The sequence below is a fragment of the Phacochoerus africanus genome, chromosome 7 (genome assembly GCF_016906955.1).
Source record: "Phacochoerus africanus isolate WHEZ1 chromosome 7, ROS_Pafr_v1, whole genome shotgun sequence".
In the NCBI taxonomy this organism is placed as follows: Eukaryota; Metazoa; Chordata; class Mammalia; order Artiodactyla; family Suidae; genus Phacochoerus; species Phacochoerus africanus.
In genome coordinates this window covers 57,927,488-57,952,122 of record NC_062550.1, presented here as the reverse complement: position 1 = coordinate 57,952,122, position 24,635 = coordinate 57,927,488, and positions in this window count along the sequence as shown.

Genomic DNA, 24,635 nt, shown 5'->3' with positions numbered 1-24,635 from the left:
TTAAGGCAGAGGCACATAGATTTTAAAATAAAAACACAATATTTTTGCATTAGCAATTCAGATCGATAGAGACTATATTTCTAAGGCTAAAGTTTTTCAAGGCACTATTTCTATGTTCAATATCTCTCTACAGGAAAAGTATTTTCTGTCATTTTATATAAATCCACAGAGCCTTAGTTCAGAATTTTTCAACATAGAATATTAAAACTCAGGAGATATAACTATTAATATCAGAATTGTTAGGGTGCTCTTCTCATAGGTTTTTCTGAGTTTTGCTCACTTAAGCCCTCGCTTTGGGTAAGCCCTTGTGTTAGTTGTACTTGCTTTGAGCAATAACCAAGGGCACGAGAAATATGACAGCGCTGTCTGTTCCCAAACCTCTGTTGGAAAATGCCCAAGATGTGCAAGCTCCTCAGACCACCTTCCTTCTGTTGAGTCCAAGACCCCTAGTCCTAGCCCACTTATCTGTCTTCCCCCACCTCTGCTTTCCAATGCAAGGTTCTCAGCTTTGGGAAAAAAACTGATTATGACAGCCAACTCTCCAACTTTTGAGCTTAGGTTTCTAAAAGCCTTTTGTGGAGGGATTTTGGCTGAAAAAAACCTTGCAGAAAAAAAAAAAAAAACTGGACCCACATTCAGAATGATCATAAAAAGCTTCTCAAATATTTTATAATCACAAAAATAAAGTAATAAAGACTAGAATTGCCAATTCTAGCAAATAAAAATATGGAATACCTATTTCAACTTGATTTCCAGATAAACAACAAGTACTTTTTTAGTATGAGGATGTCCCATGCAATGTTTGGAACATATTAAGACTTTAAAAATTATTTGTGTTTATCTGAAATCTTAATTTAACTGGATATCCTGTCTTTTATCTGGCAACTCTTAATAAAGACAGCATACTTGGATGCACAAAGCAATAAAACACATTAAGTTAGTGCAGCAGATATGCCAAATTCTGGAATTTTACTATTCAAGGCATATATATGAGAAAGGGGGGCAGGTGGCCAGCAAGCATCTATTTGCAAGAATTGATTTCCATGGGGGAGAAAAGACACATACAGAAAGGGAGGGGGAAATGGGGGAAACAGAGGAGGAAGGGAGGGGGAAAGGAGAAAAACACAGCATCTGTTGCCTGTCATATTCCCAGGCCTGGCCCCAGGCACCCAATGCTGAGTCATTTTATAGGGACTGACTATAAGTCCCAGGCTGAATGAGATAGTCTACAAACCATCTAGTAGAGGCCCACATTGCATTTGTATCCAAGTAACATCTAACACTGGATAACAATGTACTCAGAGGAGGGGACAGAAGCCTCCCCTCACTTCTCATCTTGCTGCTTGGAGACCTCAGAGATGGTCCTTTGGGAACATTGAACACTCAATGGCCATACGTGGGGCACCCTCATTGATTCTAGCCATGACAGCCAGGCAGCTGTGATGCCCCGCAAGGTGGTCACAATGACCAAAAGGACCAGAGAGAGAAAAATGCAGCAGATTTGGCAACATCTTTAGCCAACAGAATTGCTTGTAAGCACCAAAGAGATACACACCAGATATGGCCAGAAGTAAATGGATGAGAAGCTGAGGAACTCCAGGTGACAGCCAGAGCCAGAGAACCATGGACATGACCACCAGCCTGACCCCATGTGTGTGCACAGATGGGGAGATCCTGGGAATATGGGCCCAGGGTCTCAGTAAAGACAGGGCTGCCACCTCCATTCTGTCACCAACCCCTCACTCACTGCAAACTAACTGGAATCTCTAGGCAAGAGTCAAGATCATTGTTTTTCTTCTGCAACTTTTCCTTTCTCCAGATATTAGATGATTTTATGAGCAGGGGTTCTCAACTCTCCATGCCCCCAACAAATCCTTAAGGTTATCAGGAAGGTATTCAGATACACATTTGAATGTTCTAGAACTTTCCATCAGGTGACCTTTCAGTCGGGAAGGAGTTTATTCTACTATCCTTCATTTGCTTGCCTTGTATCTCCTGAGAAACTCTTTATACTCTGCTCCTGCCAAACCATGAATCAGAAGCTGACACTGAGCACCTGGGCCCTTATTTGTAGCTTCCTCCCACTGGAGGCACTGCTGCCAGATGTTAGGACCACAGGGAGTCCCTTCTCCAGAGAACATCTCCATCCTGCTGTCCTAAGGCTGTGCCATCAGGCCTCTGAGCTTTAGCATCTGTTCTCCTAGGAAGCCTGGAAACTTGGAAGCAAGCAAGTCTCTGGGATGACCTGTTCTGACATCTTAGAAGCCGATGAGGCTTCCATCTTTATTTTCATTCCCTTTTAAGTAAATAAATGAAAAACAAAAAAGAAAATCCTCACATTTTGGGGTCCCCAAAAGCTTAAATAAGAGAATTAGGACACAGAAAAATGGAAGACATGTCAAGAGTTTACCTTGTCTTCAGGAAAATATCAAAGGTAGTAATATTACACATCAGGTAACTGAGGTTCAGAGAATTTGGGCAAAGTGCCTAAAGTCAAGTGGTGGCACATAGCAGAAGGAGAATGAATTGCCTGCTTTCCAGCTTCATTCTCTCTGCAGTCACCAGAGTTAAGAGTTAAGAGGGTCACATAAATGCGGAAGCCAGCATTTCAGAAGTGAGGTCCAATCCACTAATATCAGTTTGTGTAGAGTGCAAAGAAAAAGCCAGTGTAGAACAATTCATGGTTATTAGGAAAGGCTCACTGTTCAAAACCATCTCCAAAACATGCTCTCATAAGGAAAACAAATCTTAGAGACACATTTAAGGAGTTGCTGTCCCACAAGGCAGCAGGGCCAGAGCCTCCTGGGCGAGGAAGCCATTTTGCCATCACTCTTGCCACCAGTCTCTCTGGCTTCATCTTCTCAAGCTAGTGAGTATGTTGGATGAGCCTTTTAGTATACAGCCAGAAGATTCTAGGTTTTAGTGCAGGTCGAAGGAGAGGAAAACTCCTTGGTTCTCTGGCCTCAGCCACCAATTTCAGCCTTGCTCACCAGCTTATTTCCTAACACAGGGAACAAAGCCTTTTCTTCATTCTGCAATGTCTGCATCCCCCTTGGGAACTTGGAGAGAACCAGGGCCTGAAAGCCAGAGAGGATTCAAGTGCTACTATGTTCCTATCATCTTAACGCCAACTAAAACATCATAGTGGTAAAAAGGGGTAGTTCTAAAAGCTAGTACACTGCAAGAGAGTAGTGGTAGACAGGGAGCCAGTCATGAGACCCTTTGGAGTCCCAGAGGAGCAGTGCTCAGGGAGTGGTCAGACCAGAAGCCAGACCAGAGTGGGGAGCCAGAAGAGGAAGCAAGGAAGAAGCCCCCAAAGGGAACTGGTGTGAAGGACCAGCTTTGCCTCCCCAAGTTTCTGGTAATGGCAACAACCATGAATCTCCAAATTTTATTCATCAAAAACTGTTATGCAACAGATTTCTGAGAGAGAGCTAATATGCTAGAAATATGTATCTCATCCTAGATAACAAAGAACACCAAGACTCCACAACTATTTATTACAATGTGCCACACAGTAGGCTTTTGTATTTAAGATTGGTTCAACAAACAAATGGTTTATCTTTTATTGTCTCTTCTGGCTTTGATCTTAAAGGACATTTTGCTTTATAAAGCTGCTGATATAACCAATATTTTTAGTCTGCTAAAAATATCTTAAAATCTTCACAAGTTCTTAGTAAAAGGTAGTCAGATATTACCTTATCTCTATCACTGCAATAACTGTGAATAAAACCTTTTTTTGGAAGGGAAGTTAATGCATAGTCAAGGAAGTAAAGTCTCGGAATTTTTGGAAAAGTCACTAGAAAACTATGGCAAAACTGATGCTTTTAATTCTGGAAATAAATCAATTTCCTAGATAACATCACTTTCAAACAGGTCCTTTAAGGGACCCCTGGATGTAAAAAGAAATGAAATGATGATGTACTCATTATTTGGGAGTGGAGCAAGCCCTAAAGAGGCTCATTAGCCTACCATACATAAATAAGTTACAGGGATGTAATGTACAGCAAAGGGAATACAGTCAATAACATTATAATAACTCTGTATGGTGCATAATCTATAAAAACATCAAATCACTATATTGTACTCTTGCAACTAGTACAATATTGTAAGTCAACTCTACTTCAATTAAAAAAAAAAGAGCTTGTTAGTTGCCCTGGAAGCCAAGTCCTTTTCCTATTCAACTGCAATGGAAAAATGAGTGAGTACCCACAGTCAATCTGAGCTCTGATTTTAAGGTGTCCGTTTATAGGAAATTTCCAGAAAAAGGTCACTCCAGGGTTGATTGTACAATTTTCATTAAAATATTTAATTTTATTTATAATACTTCAGCTAATATAATTTATGCAAATAAATACTGCACAAAATAGTAGGAAAATAACAATGATGGTGTATGAGGGTACCGTAATGACTGCCCTAAATCACTTTCAGCCCAGCCCTAGATCAGCCTAGATCTCTTTACCCATGCTCTTCTCTTACATCATCACGCTCTTCTTGGAAGAACCCTGCCTCTCCCTTCCAGAAGGTGCAAGAGACTGCCAATCACCAACACAGGGGTGACTCACCCTGGCCAATCATGGCCTTCCCTAAGAGTGAGGCAGCAACCACGGAGGCAGAAGCCATGTTATTTAAGCCCTTGGATCTTTCCAGTACTTGTGAGTCAGTAAATCCCACTCTACTCCACCCCACCCGACCCCACTCCCAAACTATTTTGCTTAAACTAGTGTGAGTTGGTCTCTGGTCACATGTATCTGAAAAAGTCCTGAATGATACATGTATTAATCTTTATTTTACTTGAACTTCATTTATTCTGATTTATTTTTTTCATACAGTCTGCTATTTACACTTACCAGAGTCTCCTTGAGGATTTTTTTCCTATAGTCTTTTACTAACATCTGTTTGGAACATATGTCCCTGTTAGATTCTGGGAGCTCCGAACACTGATCCATCCTTTTTAAGCAATGTTCTCTAAACTCACCTGACCATAAAACAACCTTGGGAGGAGTGATCCTTGTTAAAATACAGATTGCTGGATCCCACCACATAAACCCTACTGAATCAGACTCTCAAAGGGTAAGGACTAACAATCTATATGTTTTTAACAAGAATCACAAGTGAGCCTTCTAAGGAAGTAAATTTAGACCACATTGCCCTACAGCAACATTTGTCCCAAACTTAAATCCTTCCTTTTGAAGGAAAGCCTCCTTCCTATGGATCTTTGAACTTTTGAACCCTTTGAACTTTTCTCTGGAGGAAATCTGTTTTCTTTTGAACACCTCTGATGAACCAAGTCTCTGTGACTACTTTTCTTTTTATAAGTGCTCTTTAGTGAAAGTCACTCAGCTTAGCTGATTCCAATATAATCAATCAAGCTAAAGCTGTGTGAGCTCATTATTTAGGAAATTCATGGAAAGAACCCCAGCCTTGGAATTATGTAGACCTGGATTTAAATTCCCCATTTAGACAAACCTGGGTATAATCCCCCCACCATATATTTAATAACCACATAACCTTGAGTAAATTCCCTCCCCTCAGTTTTCTTAACCTGTAAAGCTGGAACAGGATACTGGGTATAATGCCCACACTATGGTGACTGATGATAGAATACAGAGTAGAATGAACACTTTTGCTTAGCACTTTTTTTCACATGGTATTTTTTAAATATTTTTCTCATTTTTTATCAATAGTGAAAAGCTTATCAAGGCTGCATAGAAAACTTTCCTCAAGTGGAATTTCAAGATCATTTGCAATGTTGCCCTCATTAAAAAGATACAGTAATGCTTAATATGTAGTAAATGTACTTATTTCAAAATACAATTTGGCTAGAAAGAGCCTTTATTTACTTTTATACAAAGCCAATAGGGAAAAACAAAGTTAACAGCAAGCTGTCAAGGCAAGGAAAATCAAACTGAGTTACTACTCTTCCTAGTCTCCTATTTAAATAGTATAAGGGAATTTTTTTTTTCCTACGTTGCTCTTTTCTTTCTTAATTCATAAACCACAAACTAATGACAGAATCAATAAATCCCAAAAGCTGAAGAGAGGAAAGCAGATGGCTTTTTACCTGTTATATTGCTTTTTATCTGCCATTCAATTATAGCTCACCTACAAAATCACTTTATCTTATTAATTACTTTGATCCTCTATTTCCTCTGGCCTACTGGGGCTTTTTTTCAAAGTTCGTGGCTTGCAAGAATTAGCAGGGACTCACGTGGGAGGATGTGTTAGCTACTGGAATCCAAGCTCGCCACCACTCCAGGTCCCCATTTTGCCCACCATGACAGCCTCAAAAGGTTCTCAATGCCCAGTGAAACATTCTGGAAAATATCTAACCCACTCACTCGGAGGGTAAGGATTTATGAAAACAATGATGAACCATTTGATTCAGATGATCATTATACAGGAGTAGATAAAATTTTCTTGAGAAGTGGAAAATAATTTTTTATTGCTGTAACATTGCAATATTCAAGGCACCAATTGTGAAATCTAGAAACATTAACTGTTCTTAAACTTGCTTCCAATTTTAAAATCCCTCCTTGTCTGCAGATTCCTATATATCCTAGAGGGCATCTCTATAAGAGCTCTGTAATCTCTGAGAGCTAGTCTGAATGTATAGCTTACTATATTATGTTATTATATAATTATACAGATTTAGATAGAATATTTTTACATAAAGTGTTGATATAATTATCTTGGTTGCTATGCTTCTTGCTGGTGAATGGTAAAAAGCATCTCAAGATAACATCAAAAAACCTTGCTCAAGTAGAAATGCTAGATATTTTATGCTGACCTTCCAATTAAAAACATAACTATTATTCTGGCTGGAGAAAAGCTTCCACACCCTATGAAGGAAGTTGGATGGTGCATATTGGGAGAACTATAGGAAGGTATAAAGAAAAATTCACATAACAAAAATGTTTACTATGTATAGAAGCATTTAGCCCTACCCACAGCAGAAATTTTTATCTTTTTATCTTTTTTTTTTTTTTTTTTTTTAGGGCAGCACCTATGGAAGAATGGAAGTTCCCAGGTTAGGGGTCGAATCAGAGCTGTAGCTGCCAGCCTACACCAAAGCCACTGCAACACCACACTCTCAACCTATACTGCAGCTTACAGCAATGCTGGATCCTTAACTCATTGAGCAAAGCCAGATATCAAACCACATAGATACCAGTCAGATTCTTAACCCGCTTAACCACAACAGGAACTCCCAGAAATCTTTTTCCTGATGTAACACAGCATAAACCTCTGTGTAATCAGTGATTTCCAACTTAAACAGGATACTCACAAAGACAAATGCCTACCTTGTTTCCCCACTGTTTCCCCGCTGCAAATTTCTCTTCACTTGTCCTTCCCTGTCTAAAACTGTTCTGTTCTGACTGATACTGACAGCTGTTGTTTCTTTAGCATTGTGTTTAGAGGCATGTTGGATTTTCTGCTGTGGCTGCAATTTCCATCTCTAGGTGGGAGTTTCAAACCATGTTGCTGACAGCTAGTATCTAAACACCTTTTTTAGTCAGAGTCGGCTAACATAATGTCTTATAGTCAAGGTAGTAATTTTTATGTGGTGCCTCTGAGAACTGTATGATGAATGACGTGTTCAAAACATACAGCACAAGCACAAATGATCATAGCACAGAAGTACCCTAAACTTTTAAGGCTTGAGTTAAAAGTTACCACATGGTAAGCAGAACAACAATCTAGAAAACAAAAGCCACAACCCACCCAAGATCCATACACAGTATTTACAGACCTTTATGTAGGAAAGGCAACAAAATATAGGATATATGAACTAAATGAGTGGGTCAGAGCAGTAGGTACACTATAGATCAGTGTTAAATTATCTCACGGAGAGATATTACATCAGCCATTCATCCCAGAAGATGAATGTGAACATTTTCTCTGCGAGCATTTTACCTGAAAAATTAAACTTAGTTATACCTCATTCTATTAAATTACCAAAATGATATATATTTGGACCACAGGAGTTCAGCACCTCATAGCATTGCTTTGACTGAGATATGCTTTAATGATGCCTTAAGCATCTATGAAACATTGTTATAAGGAACATTCAAAAGAAATTTGCCTTTACATTTGCTGTTTAAAAAACTGTTGGCTAGATTATTGAACCTATCACTCAATGTCTCCTATAAAAAAAAGTCCTTGGACAAAATTTATTACAAAAAATGCTGCCAGAAAAATCTTTATCTTCTCTAAGACCTGTGCTTCTTGCTTTTAAATAAGAAGGAAAATGCAGTTTATTTCCCATTTTGCACTGGCTGCCAGGAATCTCACAAGTATGAAGTTCAATATGGCCTTAAATTAATTCATAAGGCATCATTTTGCATTCTCCATTTTTCCATAATTCTGATTTTCTTTTTTTAATGTATATATTTATTTACTTTATTTATTAATTTATTTATTTATTTTGCGTTTTAGGACCGCACCTGCAGCATATGGAGGTTCCCAGGCTAGGGGTCTAATGGGAGCTACAGCTGCTGGCCTTCGCTACAGCCATAGCAATGCCAGATCCCAGACATATCTGCAACCTACACCACACCTCATGGCAACATCAGATCCTTAAACCACTGAGTGAGGCCAGGGATCAAACCCACAACCTCATGGTTCCTAGTTGGATTTGTTTCCGCTGCGCCATGACAGAAAACTCCCAGTTCTGATTTTCTATTTCTACTTTATTCCACTTCTATTAATGTTATTAAAGCTACTTCAATAGCTTTGGGGGAAAGGACTGAAATCAGTAAATTAAATCATCCAGAGAGCACATACATGCCAACAGTAACTCTCCAAAACACAGTTTTGATCATCAACTACAGTTTCTGGATGATCAAAGTAAAAAGTAAAATAAAAGGACCCTAAACAGTTTGAATCTAGTTACAAAAGCTCTTCACCTAAGACCACACATGTTGCAGCAGAAGGCCTCTGTCTTTCACGTAAAGCTTGGCTGAACTTCATTTAGACACAATTCTAACAAATGTGGTTATCATGTCCCTTATGGCACAGAAAATGTGAAGCAGAAGGAAGAAACTGCTAGAAGCAGTCACAATGTTAACAACAATAATTTGCAAATAGTAAGGGAAGAGGATACACAACTATAAAATGCAGTCAAAAGAGGTCAAAACTCTTGCTAATCCAGAGCCACTTCATGAGTTTCTCAAAGTGTAAAGCACATAACTTAAAATCACCTGATTGGGGCGGGGGGGGGGGGGGGTCCCCACTGTGGCTCAGTGGGTTGAGAACCCGACTAGGATCTATGAGGATGCGAGTTTGATCCCTGGCCTCACTCAGTGGGTTAAGGATCCAGTGTTGCCACAAGATGCCGTGTAGGTCACAGATATAGCTCAGATCTAGTGTTGCTGTGGCTGTGCAGCTTCAGTTTCAATTTGACCCCTAGCCTGGAAACTTTCGTATGTATGGGTGTAGCCCTTAAAAGACCCTTCCCCCCAAAAAATCACCTGAGGATTTGTAAACCAGTAAGGTCCTGAGACCCAGACCCTTTAGGGGTGAGGGAAAGTACAATGTTCACAAGCATATCAGGTGATTCTCTTGTAAAGGGAGGTTGAGAATCAAGAGGTGAAGACACAGATAACCCTACATAACTCAGTATAGGTCTTTGGGGCTGAACCATACATCAAGCCCCAAAATGTCAAGGATTATTTCAGAACCTTCCTATTTTAGAAAGTGGGAAGGTATGTGATCAATTTAAGAAAGGTTATCCTTGCAACCACTATGGAAAACAGAATGGAGGTTCTTCAGAAAACTAAAAATAGAAATACTATATGATCACTATCCCACTCCCAGCCATATATCCAGACAAAACAAAAAGATACATGCATCCTTATATTCATAGCAGCACTATGCACAATAGCCAAGACATGGAAACAACCTAAATGTCCACTGATAGATGAATGGATTAAGAAGATGTGGTACACTGAAATTCCCATCATGGCTCAGTGGTAACAAACCCAAGTAGCATCCTTGAAGATGCCAGGTTTAATTCCTGACCTCACTCAGTGGGTTAAGGATCCAGTGCTGCCATGAGCTATGGTGCAGGTCGCAGACATGGCTCAGATCCTATGTTGCTATGGCTATGGTATAGCCCAGCAGTAGCAGCTCTGATTTGATCCCTAACTTGGGAACTTCCATATGCCACATAAGCAGCCCTAAAATGCAAAAAAAAAAAAAGATGTGGTACATATATACGATGGAATGCTACTCAGCCATAAAAAAAGAACAAAATAATGCCATTTGCAGCAACATAGATACAATTAGAAATTATCATACCATAGGTAAGAATGAAAGAAAAATATTGGATAATATCACTTAAATGCAGAATCTAAAATATGGCACAAATTGGAGTTCCCGGTATGGCTCAACGGAAACAAATCTGACTAGTATCCATGAGGACACAGGTTCAGTCCCTGGCCTCATTCAGTGGGTTAAGGATCCGCAGCTTCGTGGGCTGTGGTGTAGGCTGAAGATGCAGCTCGGATCTGGCATTGCTGTGGCTATGGCGTAGGATGGAAGCTATAGCTCCAATTCAACCAGTAGCCTGGAATATGCCAGGTTTAGGTGTGGCCCTAAAAAAATAAAAAATAATAAAATAAAATATGGCACAAATGAACCTACACTTACAAAACAGAAACAGACTCACAGACATAGAGAACAGACTTATGGTTGCCAAAGGGGAGGTGGGAGGGAGACGGATAGACTGGGAGTTTGGGGTTCGTAGATGCAAACTATTAACATTTAGAGTGGATAAAAAATAATATCCTACTAGATAGCACAGGGAACTATATCCAATCTCCTGGGATAGACCATGATGGAAAAGAATAAAAAAAGAATGTGAAGAGTTCCCTTTGTGGCTCAGCAGTTAACAAACCTGACTAGGATCCATGAGGATATGAGTTCGATCACTGGCCTTGCTCAGTGGGTTAAGATCTGGCGTGGCCATGAGCTATGGTGTAGGTTGTAGAGGAGGCTTGGATCCCAAGTTGCTGTTGCTGTGGCTGTGGCATAGGCAGGTAGCTGCAGCTCCAATTCGACCCCTAGCCTGGGATCCTCTATATGCCATGGGTGTGGTCCTAAAAAAAACAAACAAACAAACAAAAAAACCGTGTTGCCACAAGATGCAGTGTAGCTATTTGCGGAGCCTCTGCTATACAGCAGAAATTAGCACATTATAAATCAACCATGATTTTATAAAAAGAAAGGTTATCCTTTAAAATTGTTAACATACAAACATCTTAGTGTTTTGTTATCTTCATGTGTGGCAGGATAATTACCAGTACACTCAGATAATGGAATAATTATGACTGTCATAAACTAAGGTCTTACCCCAATGGTTTTACCCAAACTGTTGCAATGCTACAGTTTCATGCTGGCAGAAGACTGGAGATTCCTGGGTCAAAGACAAAGAACCAGTTACTCATAGCACCCCGTAGGAAGCATGAGCTTATCTGTGTCAGTCTCCTGCTATCCTAAATCCCTCAAGGGCTAGGCAGAGGAGCCCAGGTAGGTTTGTGCCACAGTTGAGGAAACTTAAGCACAGGTACCCCCAATCTTTTATAATGAGAGTTAGCAAATTGGCCTGAACTTTGCTCTTGAAGGAGGCTTTGTTAGGAAACAGTTCTCTGCTCCAGAAGGAGACAGTGTCTCTATCTTCCAAAGCTGTTTACTATACAAATATCTTCACAAAGACAGCTGGGAATAAAGACAAAACATGCAGAAAAAAGAAACTAGTAGAGAAATGTCCCCCAATAGTGGCCTCCCTCCTTGGGTTCTGGAATGGTTGTGTGTTTTCTTTTAAAATACAGGGGTTTGTTGTCACTTGGACAAGAAAATGTCTTCTTTTCCTCCTATCTCACTCGTTGTTTTTCCTTGTTTTATTCTCTAGACCCTCCTCTTCTCCCAGACCTCTGAACATCAATGTGCTCCAGGCCTTAATACTCTCTTTCCTGCCTGCAATGACTCCATCAGAAGCCTCATCTAATCTCATTCTTTAAATAGCACTTCTACTGCCAACAACCCCAAATTTGTATCTCCACCACAGAAAATCCTCTGAACTCCAAATCTGTGTATGTGAGTGCCTACCCAACATTTCCACTTGGATGTCCAATCCAGACTCAAGACTTTAGATCCACATTCTACCTGTGGCTTCCTTAGAAGAGCTGACTGGAAATTCTATCCTTCCAGCTGCTCAGTCCAAATATCTTGGAGCCATCCTTGACCCTCCTCTCTCTCTCTGTCTCATATCCCGCATCCAATATGTCAAGAAATACTGCTGGATTTATCTTTAAAGCAGATTTCACCACCCCCACTGCTATCCCCCTAATCTGTGACCCACCATCTTATCCCCACTTGATTACTGAACTAGGCTACTCAACTGATCTCTTTTCTACCACCTTGGGCTCCCATAACCTCCTTCCAACACACACACACACACACACACACACACACACACACAGTGTGCTGCAAAAGTCCAACCACCCCACCCCTCTACACAAAACCTCACTTAAATGACAACTACTCCACCTGCTATCTCTCTGGCCTTTCCTACTACCCTTCTCTCCCTCCAGTCACACTGGCCTTTGTGTTGCCCAAACAGTAGGCACACTCACACTGAATTAATCTCCTATTGCCACTGTAATGAATAACCACAAATGTAGTGACCTAACACAAATTCATTCTCTTACAGTATAGAGGTTAAAAGTTCAAAACAGTTTCACTGGGCTAAAGCCAAGATGTCAGCAGTACTGGTTCCTTCTGGAGGCTCTGAGGGTAAAGTTCATGAACTTGCCTTTTTCAGCTTCTAAGTGGCCACTTGTGTTTCTTGGCTTATGGCCCCTTCTCCAATTTTAAAGTGCATCACTCCAACTTCTGCTTCCAGCATCACTTCTCCTCTGACTCTGACTCTTCTGTGTGTTTCTTATAAGAAGAACTGTGATTATATTGGGTACATTTTTAATTATCCAAACAATTCCCCTTATCTCAAGAGCCTTAATCACATCTGCAAAGTCCCTTTTGCCATATAAAGTAACATTCACAGGTTCTGGGCATTGGGACATGAACATATTTGGGGATGTTCATTATATTTTATTCAGCCTACCACACTGACCTCAGGGCCTTTGCACTGGCTACTGTCTCTGCATGGAACCCTCTTCAAGATAATTATATGGCTGATTCCTTCAACCCCTTCAAGTTTTCTGTCAGGTGTCACATTATGGAAACCTCCATATGCCAGGTTTAGGTGTGGCCCTAAAAAAATTAAAAATAATAAATAATAAAATAAAATATGGCACAAATGGGAGTTCCCGTTGTGGCACAGTGGGTAACGAATCCGACTAGGAACCATGAGATTGCGGGTTCGATCCCTGCCCTTGATCAGTGGGTGAAGGTTCCGGCGTTGCCGTGAGCTGTGGTGTAAGGTTGCAGACGCGGCTCAGATCCTGCATTGCTGTGGCTCTGGCGTAGGCCGGTGACTATGGCTCCGATTCGACCCCTAACCTGGGAACCTCCATATGCCGCAGGAGCAGCCCAAGAAATGGCAAAAAGACAAAAAAAAAAAAAGGCACAAATGAACCTACACTTAAAAAAACAGAAACAGGCCAACCCTGATTACCCAATTTAAAATAAAACAATCAATAACTCTTCACCCCTGTATTCCTAATTCCCTTTACTCACCCCCTTTACTTCACCTGCTCTACCTTTTTCTCATAGTATTTATCACCTTCCAACATAGTACATAATTTACTTACTGTCTGTCTCCATAAAGTCAACCACTGTGTCTGCTTTGTTCATGGGTCTATCTCAAACACATAAACAGTATCTGGCACATACCAGGAGTTCAATAAATGTTTGTTGAATAAGTAAATATGTCATAGACCTCATGAACCTAGAATGCCAAAATCAGGTCACATTTTTCAATGTTAATTAATAATAGTTCATTCTCCCACCAGTTTCAGTTTCAGAAATTAAATCCTCACTGCATCCCTTCAACTGTAGGTGCTTTCATAAGAAGGTCCCTCTGCTGGGCACCCCATTGTGCCTGCCATGATATTTCTGTCCCCTCTTCCTAAGCACAGGAGTGTCCTGTCCTCAATTCTCCACAGCACAAAACCAGACCAACATATTTAACAGACACTTAGAATAATTAAGGGACAAACCAAACAAAGAGTGGCTTAAACTGCTACCAGAAATGACCACTCTTCTCAGAATCTAAAAACATAAACTCAACTTGAGAATCTCTTGCCTAGTTTTCATAATTTCTCCATGGAACTGAGGCCGGTTCACCCCTTCTACCACAGGAAGGTTCAGGAACTCTATTTACACTCCATAGTCCAAACAAAACTGTTGCTTGACTCAGAGAGAGTAACAATCTAAAATTTTACTTCAGAGAATTTTTATTTCCCTGCCCCTGAATTGGCCTCTTCCCACAGTAAATTATAAGGAACAGACCATATCCAACCCAGTGTGGGCTAGTCTTGCCCTAAGAGATGTAACAGAACAATCCATTATAATTCAATAATTGCATATTTTCTAAAGTCTAAAGCTATTCGGTTTTTAATAACATCCTTTGTGGGGCTTTAACAGAACAGTCCAGAATAATAAGTTTCAACAACTTCAGCTGCTGAAGGACTAGCATGCAGAATCTGTGGTGTCCATCTGCATTCTTTCTCCTATAGTTGAATCTTCCCTCCAACCTTTGGCAAATGCTTGGACAAAGGCATGAGTGATAGTATGCATTCAATCCTGACAAGAAAAAAACAGTAATCTTCAGAGATATGGAGTCTACATGTAGAAGGGAAAAAATTCTCTAAAGAAAACATAAAAATACTCTCGATTTTTATGACTATATAGAACTTTCACCATCTTCCTCTGAAATACCTGCTTCCAGTTCCTGCACCACCTTTAGACATTTCCCAACTCTAATACGGGAGGAAAAGAACTACTTCAGAAAGAAGCCTCTATTTGCATATTTAAAAGCCTTAGTCAAGAGATTTTCTGAAAACAAAGGAACAGTTTACCCTCAAAGCTCAACTCAAATTGCCCCCAGAAGGCTCTGAAGTTTTGAGATTGGCAGTTTAAGGAAAATAATAATAATAATAAGTTGAGGCTGAGGTCCAGCTACAATTACCCAGTTTTATTAAAAGATAAGTAGTATTCTTTCCAGGGTGTCAAAACAGTGTTCCAAAATGCAAAAAGAATTATGAAATAGCAAAATTTTGCTAAAGAATGTTAAAGTCATTTCCTGCAGAAGTCTGAGCGCCTAATTGATGAAACGGGTACTTGTAGCTGTCTCCAAAGGAGTATGTGCCACATTGCAGAAGTGACAAACAGAAGAGGGAGGGCCAGGAGTCTAAACCTGAAGGTAGTTAAATGTCACCTTCTAGGTGAGGCCTTCTCTAGTCACCTTATCAAAACATTTCAACCACCACCCTCTACCTACCTACACACACACACACACACACACACACCACACAACCTCATTCCTTGTAGTTTTTTCTTCCTTTACACATACCACTAATTTTTTTATATTTTTACATATGTACCTTATTTTTTTAAGGTCTTAGCTATCAGAATATGAACATCATAGAAGCAGGGCTTTTTCTATTTTATTCGATACTTGTATCATCAGAGGCCAGAACAGTACTTGGTATGTGGAAAGCACTAAATAAATATTTGTTAATTGAATGCATAGAAGAAAATCCTGAAGTTCTAAAGATCAAAGTATCAGATTCTAAATAGATTCTGCTATGATAACAGCCCATTTTGTAGCAAGCGGACATCCCCTATTTGCCCATTTAAAGGTTTTTCACAAATTTTCCTTATAAGGCACACCATCTACCAGTAACGAAGGATTTCAAAATAATACCATCACAGATGCCTAACAGTCTCTGCATGCTAGTCCTTAAGACTCTACTGGCAAAAACTGGGTCTCAAGCCTTGGTGACACAGTGCTTAGTTAGCACTAAGTCCTTCATGTAGCTAATGAATAAATGAAATAAAGCTAGATTCCTAGTTCCCACTATGAGGTTCATAGTTTTCTACAAATTTCCCTACAAAGCACCTGCTTCAGCTTCTTAGATATAAAATATTCTTTGAATGTAAGTCATTATTTGTTAGAATTTTAAGTTCTTTGAAGAGAGGAAAAAAAACTATCTACAGGGAAATTTCTTATTTCCAGGGCACGTATCTTTGAGACAAGATATGTTTTTTAATAACTGCAAAGTGTATAATAGTGTTTAAACTCTTACAAGAAACATTTTGAGAGATTTACTTTTAGACGTGATGCTTCTTCTCTGTCAGATGAGATAATGTGAGACAAAGTGCTTTGTAAAAAACCAGCCCCTGTAAACATTGTACATGATGGTGTTGTCATTTTTTACATTGTTAGGGGCCATAAAGAGAAGAAGTCTGTGACTTTTCTTTTCGGCCCCTTCCACTAACTTCCATGCAAAATTTAACAGAATGTCAAATCATCTCTCCCTTCACCTGTAAGAGGGAGTATCAGAACATTATATGAGAAGCCATAAAAGCATACTGGAAAAGACTTCACTGACTGAACTTGCTCCAAAATTTCACTTGCTCCCTCCCTCCTTCAACCTCTAAACCTTTCCAAAAACAAGGGGCGGGAAGAAGGGTGTAGGGAATCAGTGTTTTATTTTGTAGTACTGTCAAAGGATACAGCTAAATAGCTAAAAGCAGATGGGAGTGACATGGACATATATTGCCTCCTGAACTGCTAAATGAATATTAAAGCAGTAATCCAGAGATCTTTTCCTATCTGTTTGTAATACTCAAATAGGTACAGTGTGAGCAACAGACTCTATTATTGAGAGTTTAAGAAGAATTCTACAGTGTTAGGGAAATTTTTTAACATTAAAACTGAGAAGAAAAATTTATGGAAATAGGCCTATGATTTCCCCCAAAGAAACAGAAGTTTCTTAGATCACATGAGATCACAAAGATAAATACTCCATTCCTAGGGAAAAAACCTGAAAGCTACCAATTTTTTACCACCTTCATCAAGTTTTCATTAAGTGCCGGGAAGATTGCTATGGGAAAAAGCTGGATCAATGATGTCTAAAAGAAACTTTGAAATTATGGTTAGTTTGTCTTCTCCTGCCCCAAATCTCCTTCTTTGGGCTCCACAGCTAACAAGAGTCTTTCAGAGCTGTAGTATTCATCTATCTTTTCTCTAATAAGAAAAGATTATTCTCTTCCTTCTGAGAATAAACTACCAGAAAGCTTAACTCTCTTGCTGACATGAACATTCTGGAAGGAATAATCAAGTATTTTATGACCCCCAACATAATGCAGCTACTATACTGAAATTTTAGTAATGACCACTATGGCTGAAGAGCATCATGTTAGCAAAAAGACAAGAGAACATTTCCCAGGGGAGTAGGTTCCTGAAATGATTCTTAAGAAAAATGTAGGGTTTAGCTAGGGAAAACCTTGGAAAAAGGAGGCTACGATCAGAAAGCAGAGGTCGAGTCATGCAGAGCCTCTTTGTCTGTGAAAAGTAGTTTAAGCCTCATCCTACTAGAGTAGACCCTATAGGGCCATTTTGAAGAGTTTATCACCAGGATAGACAATGAGCTAATTGCACAGTATCACCTTTTCTGAAATTCCTATACATTGCAGTCAAGCTTTATAAGCTACTTAAAAGTGAGATATTTCTCACTACAAACTTGAAAAATATGATCATCAGATAATTATGCCATAAACCATTGCTCTGCAGCTTTTTACACCCAGACTTGCTTGCTCTGTTTTACAGACGCTTAATTGTTTTTGTCTTTGTTACTTTATATGCCTGTTTATATTTAGCAGTCCAAAGTTATTCTCTGTTACTTCATTTATAAAAGCTGATTTGAGAGCTAATCATCTGACATCAATTATCTTGTTTGTGCCATACAGATTATTCATTATGTACACATTATTTTTCATCCAAATAAATTTTAGCCAGATACAAGTCAGGGCTTTAAAAACAAGCCTTCTATAAACAGGAAGCCAGCTACTTAGGTAAACAAAAACACCAAAGCTTCTTCCTTAATACAAAGAGCCGGAAATTGATCACAATCTAGACATGCTGGAAATCTGACCAGTTTTGGTTCCCAGGTCAACTGATGGTATTTTCTCAACATTTATTTAGAAAAGGGTAAATCATCAACCACTACTGGCCCAACCTCTTGAGGTGTATTCTAGGGTAGTTTTAACCACATTCAGACCAGAGCAGGGCCTGAGCTCTAGTTTAAGAGTTTCTGATTATGTGAGAGTCTTATAGCATTACTCCAGAATGAACATTTTCATCATATAAACTGTTCCTACTTCATCACAAGACTGTTTTATTCTAAACTTTCAATACAAAAGTCGCCTTAAGGAAAAAAGAAAATGCTTAGAAGCTCTTCTCATTTATGAGATAAAGCAAAGTCTAACTACATACTCAATTGCACCTGCAAATTTGGGTTTTATTTTGATCACAAAACAAAGAAGTCATAGTTTCACTACTTGAAAGTGCTTCAAAGATGAATGAACCATTAAAGTCACAGAAACAATTCACTCCTGATGTTCTCTTAAGCAACATTCATTATGTAATAAACTTGTTCATTTGCATTTGTTACCCAAAGAATTATTCCTTTTTTTTTTTTATCTTGCTCTTCTGACACTAAGCTATAACATCTCACTGCAAATATAGGTATATTAGCGGTATTTCACTAAAATTTAGAAGTGGGTTATAAGGAAAAAAAAGACAAAGACCTCACTATTTTCAGTGAAAAATGCTGTTTGGTCAAAGCCTTTTATTACGAGATCTTCTAGACTGAAAATCGTTTCAGTTTCAATTAGCTCACAATTAGATAAAGTGTCAGAAAGAAAGACTTTAGCAAAATATCTACCAGTCCCAAAAACATAGCATTTAAAAAACCCTCCACATATTCCTAGTCTTTTATAAGACTTCCTATTATATACATAGTTCAATGAAAATAAATTTTGTTCCTCACATCCTGTTCCTATATAGATAATCACATTATACATGTGTTTCTTAGATAGAAAATGCTTTGTTTCTTCTACAACATCTAGTTCACTGGGTAGATTTAAAAATAAAATTGGTCAATCAAATAGCATAGCTCAGAAGAAAAGCACACTGTTCTGCAGTCATAGATCGACAGGCCCAACTGTGAAAGCAATGACTGCATGGTTCTTTTGAAAGAGAACATTGAAGTGCCCACAAAGTGGATGACTCTGCAGTCTCTTAACACCGGGCACTGCTGTGAAAGCAGAGTTCTGCTTGCCTTCTGCCTGGAAAGGACAGTCCAGAACAGCTGAAAAAAGTAAGAAGAGGTTCTTGTCAGAATCACATGCAGACAGAAAGCTGATGGCCACAAATTAGTTTTCAAGCCCAACCACCTGTGGTTATTATCCTCTCACTTCTAAACAGAATCAATACCAACCAGGAGAGATTTCAGAAGGGAAGGTCTGCTGCAGTCAAATTTTGATTCTTTCCCTTTAAATCAGAAGGTTTCTTCCTAATACTCTTTTGATGTATAAAGGATACCACCTTAAAATCTATTAACTTTTGTCTGATTTCATTTTTCTCTTAAGCTTATTTCAGCATTTTATTTGAAATTAGGTTAGGAACGTCTCATTCTTCTACAATGAACACTGAGTACTTTTATAACCAGGAAAAATAAACTAATAAAAAAGAAATTATATTGGAAGTAGTGTGGTTATCAAATTCTTCTTAGTTAAACTGCTCATTATAGGAAACAAGAAAAAACATTCATCTTCCCACTATTTCAAATTTTCACCAAAACCTCTTTTTAAGACTACTTTCTGCCAATTATTTTGATGTCACTGAGATTGCATGACCTCTATTCAATGTTTTCTCTCAATAGTCTATACTGACCCTTTCCCCCAAGGCCTGGGCTTAATGAACATTTTCCTAACTCAAACCTCTCAGACTTGTTAAAGGGGCCCTCAAATACACAAGTTCATACTTCAGAGATGGTGATGATGCCCTCAGAGTTCCACATTCAGAACAAAATTACCTCAAATACATCAATTCTCAATATTGCATGTACATGAGGGGAAAATTGGCAATTATTATCCTAAAGTAAAACAAACGCTATGTCAAATTTATTTTTTTTTAATTTATTTATTTATTTATTTATTTTTTGGTCTTTTTTCTATTTCTTTGGGCCTCTCCCACGGCATATGGAGGTTCCCAGGCTAGGGGTCAAATCGGAGCTGTAGCCACCGGCCTACGCCAGAGCCACAGCAACGCGGGGTCCGAGCCGCATCTGCAACCTACACCACAGCTCACGGCAACGCCGGATCGTTAACCCACTGAGCAAGGGCAGGAACCGAACCCGCAACCTCATGGTTCCTAGTCGGATTCGTTAACCACTGCGCCACAACGGGAACTCCAAAGATCCTACTATTATTTACTTGCCTCCTATGTATTTCAACTATATTTATATTGCTGTTTTCAGACATCTCATTAACTGATATAAGTTGAAATTTTAAAATATTTATTATGGATACCTTAGTTTGTTTACTCATATGGCACCTTGTTACACATTTAGGGTGCAACTGGTAATATTAAATTTGACATATGGAGTTCCCGTCGTGGCGCAGTGGTTAACGAATCCGACTAGGAACCATGAGGTTGCAGGTTCGGTCCCTGCCCCTGCTCAGTGGGTTAACGATCCGGCATTGCCGTGAGCTGTGATGTAGGTTGCAGACGCAGCTCAGATCCCGCGTTGCTGTGGCTCTGGCGTAGGCCGGTGGCTACAGCTCCGATTCGACCCCTAGCCTGGGAACCTCCATATGCCGTGGGAGCGGCCCAAAGAATAGCAAAAAGACAAAATAAAAAAATAAAATAAAATAATAGTAGGATCTTTTAAATTTATTTAACTCAGATCAGATGTCAGGTCCCTAATGAGGGCTCCTATCCTCTGATTTTGGAGGTAAGTTGTGGTCTGGCCCTTTGACTATCCTGGACTGTCTGCCATGAACAGACAAAGCAATAGATTATAGACAAGTCAGCCAGGGCCCTCCCCACCAGGTACCTTTCTTAGCCCAGAGCATGAGCCCATTAACTTTAAAAGCACCACCATGTTAATACTGTCACAAAGACACCCACTCCCCCATCAATGCTTCTCCTCACAGTTGTGGCTCGAGATTAGCCCCAAACCAACAGGACTAAGCTATAGCTGCTTTCAAGATTGCTCCAATGAAAGCTTGCAAGTTAGGGCTTTGGAGAAGTTTCTTTCTGTGCTGGACTACTTTTTAGCATTTAGGCAGTTTCTTCAAAATTTTTAAAGTCCCATTAAGTAGTTGTCTGGCATTTTGTGAAATGGACAAAGTACAAAACATCACATGAAATTCTGTGTGTATTTCAAATGCTCAAACTGTTCCATTGCTTTTAATTAGCCTATTCTAACCCAATTAAATTCATTCATTCATTCATTCATTCAAAACTGCATTTATTAATTCCACTACTCACTTAAACCAGTTGTCCAAGCACAACAGGCAACTAATTCTCACCTCTGCCATTACACAAGGAAAAGCATAAGCCTGGTTAAAACTTATCTATATTTACGTCTTTCATGGATATTTTATAGTGTTGGCCTAGCTCAACTGATTAGAACAAGGTGCTAATGGAGCCAAGGTTGTGATTCAATCTCTGCATGAGCCAATTAACTTTGCTTATACAAAACTACCATTCCATAGATGCAGATTAAACTTCTAAGCCCAGCCAGCCATGTAAAAAGCATGCCAGTGAGCTCAAGAGAATATTAAGAGAAAAAATGCAGGCAGCTCAAAGAAAGTCACCACCATTGCTTACAGAATGGGGGAAAATTAGCGAGTCTTTCATTCAGCAATAACTATCCCCTACCTGCTCCATGCAAAATAACATGCCAGATACGTAGTGGATAGGAAGAAAACTAAGGTGCATAAGGCAGTTTATAATCTGCCATTAAATTTCAGGAGAGGTCCTGCCCAACAAAGAAAGTCAAATATTGAGGCTGAAACATAACAAAAAGAAACCTCAATATATGCAAGAAGTAATTAATAGACATAAGGTATATGATAAACCATGAAATTTTCAAAGCTTCATAGTCTCACAAAGGACAAAGAGTTCATGTTCAGCTAGTGTGATCAAAAGTGACTTAATGGAAAAGGTAAAATTGTTCTGGGGCTTACAGGAAAAATTGAGAGAAAAGTCTAGAAAATAGGTCAAAACTAGATAACAGAGGGCCTCAAACACTTAATAAATAATTGAAACTTTCCTCTGAAGAGAGAGTTATTAGAATTTTTTTTAAAACACAGCAACAAGGAGTTCCCGTCATGGCGCAGCAGAAACAAGTCTGACTAGGAACCATGAGGTTGCGGGTTCAACCCTGGCCTCGTTCAGTGGGTTAAGGATCTGACATTGCTGTGAGCTCTGGTGTAGGTCACAGACACAGCCTGGATCCTGCGTTGCTGTGGCCGTGGCCTGGGCTGGCAGCTGTAGCTCCAGTTCAACCCCCTGGCCTGGGAACCTCCAGATGTCTCAGGTGTAGCCTTAAAAAGCAAAAAACAAACACCAACAGACAAAAAAAACCCACAGCAAAACGTGTGCTGATTAGAACTTTGAGAAACTCTACAGGTAGTGGCATGGGACAATTTGTGGAGAGGGGACTGGGATGAAAGCAGCCAACATAAAGCTTTCTTGATAGCTTTCTCTAAGATCTCCGTGAGAATGGAAATACATTCAGAAGACACTAGGAAAATGGAAACCATCAGGATTTGGCAATGGATCAGATGGAAGAAATTACTGAAGGAAGGGAAATTAAAAATATATGAGATTCAAAATCCAGTGAAGAAATTACTGAAGGAAGGGAAATTAAAAATATATGAGATTCAAAATCCAGTGATGGGGAAACGGCAGTATCATAAACAGAAATAAAGAACAGAAATAAAAGGGATGGAATCAGCCAAGAGGAGTCAGGAAGGTACATGATGAGGATGAATTTGTGTTTGTATAAACTGAGTTTGAAGTATTGGCAAAACATTCATGGATTCATACAGGAGGCTATTACAGACACCGACTTAGGATTTTTTTCTACTTTACGATGGTGCAAGAGCAATTTGCATTCAGTAGAAACCATACTTTGAATTTTTGATTTGGATCTTTTCCCAGGATAGCAACATGCAGTATGACACTCTCTCATGACACTGGGTAGTGGCAGCTCCCCGTCAGCCAGAGGATCAGAAGGGTAAACAACTATACACTTATAACACTTCTGTAACCAATCATTCTGTTTTTCACTTTCAATACAATATCCAATAAATTACATGGAATGGCCAACACTTTATTAGAAAACAGGCTTTGTCTTAGATGAGTTTGCCCAACTGAAGTCTAATGTAAGTGCTGAGCACATTTAAGGTGGGCTAGGCTAAGCCATGATGTCCAAGAGATTCAATGTATTAAAATGCATTTTCTTTTTTTTTTTTTTTGTATTTTCTAGGGCTGTACCCACATCATACAGAGGTTCCCAGGCTAGGGGTCGAATAGGAGCTGTAGCTGCAGGTCTACGCCAGAGCCACAGCAATGCAGGATCCGAGCCACATCTGCAATCTACACCTCACGGCAGCACCAGATCCTTAACCCACTGAGCAAGGCCAGGGATCAAACCCGCAACCTCATGGTTCCTAGTCGGATTCATTAACCACTAGGCCACGACCGGAACTCCTAAAATGCATTTTCAACTCAGGATATTTTCAACTTACAATGATTTACAGGGAGGTAATCCCTTCATAACTTGAGGAGGAGCTGTAGTTGTAAGAAAGGATAGGTCAATAATATCAAATGCTGCAGAGAGGAGCGAAGGAGAATGTAGAGGGAGAGAAATCTAGTTGATTTGATGAGGAGAACTGGTAGTTCACTGAATGTATTTCCAGTCTTCTTCCTTCTGAGTACATGTGGGTTTGTACTTCCTCAACTGACCCCCTTTAGTTAGATGGGGCCATGTGACTAATTCCAGCCAATGAGTTTGCATGAAAGTGACATGTCTTATTTCCAGGTCAGAAAATGTAATTTGCGAGTACAAAACCCTGTGGAATTCTCTTTTCCTTTGCCAAGGCAACCTGCAACATTCCAGATGCCAGGCTGCTTCATCAGCCTAGATCTCAGAGTAAAGCTATCATGGGCAGCATCCCCACCCTGCCCACTAACACAGCAGTCATCTGGAAAGCACACATGAGAGGCTAACCTGTGCAGTTTTAAGTGGCTGAGATAGGCAGGATTTTGACTGAGAGGGCAGGATTTTGGGTAACCATCAAGGAAGCAGCTTCAACAAAGTGGTAAGGAAAAAGTCTGTTTCACAAAGTGCAAAGAAGTGATAGGATGGAAAAAAGTGACGTGTTCAACAAGATCATTATGTTACTAAATCTGTTCATGAAAAGGCAGAGAGAATTCAGGAACTCTGAAGGTAAAAGAAGACAGAACTAGATTGTGAGGGTTTTTGTTGTTTTAGTACAAAGAAGCAGTCCCAAGACAGAAAGAATAGGGTTTAGGAAAAAGATTAATACAATAAGATTTCAAAAGAGTTGGAAGAGGGTCAAGG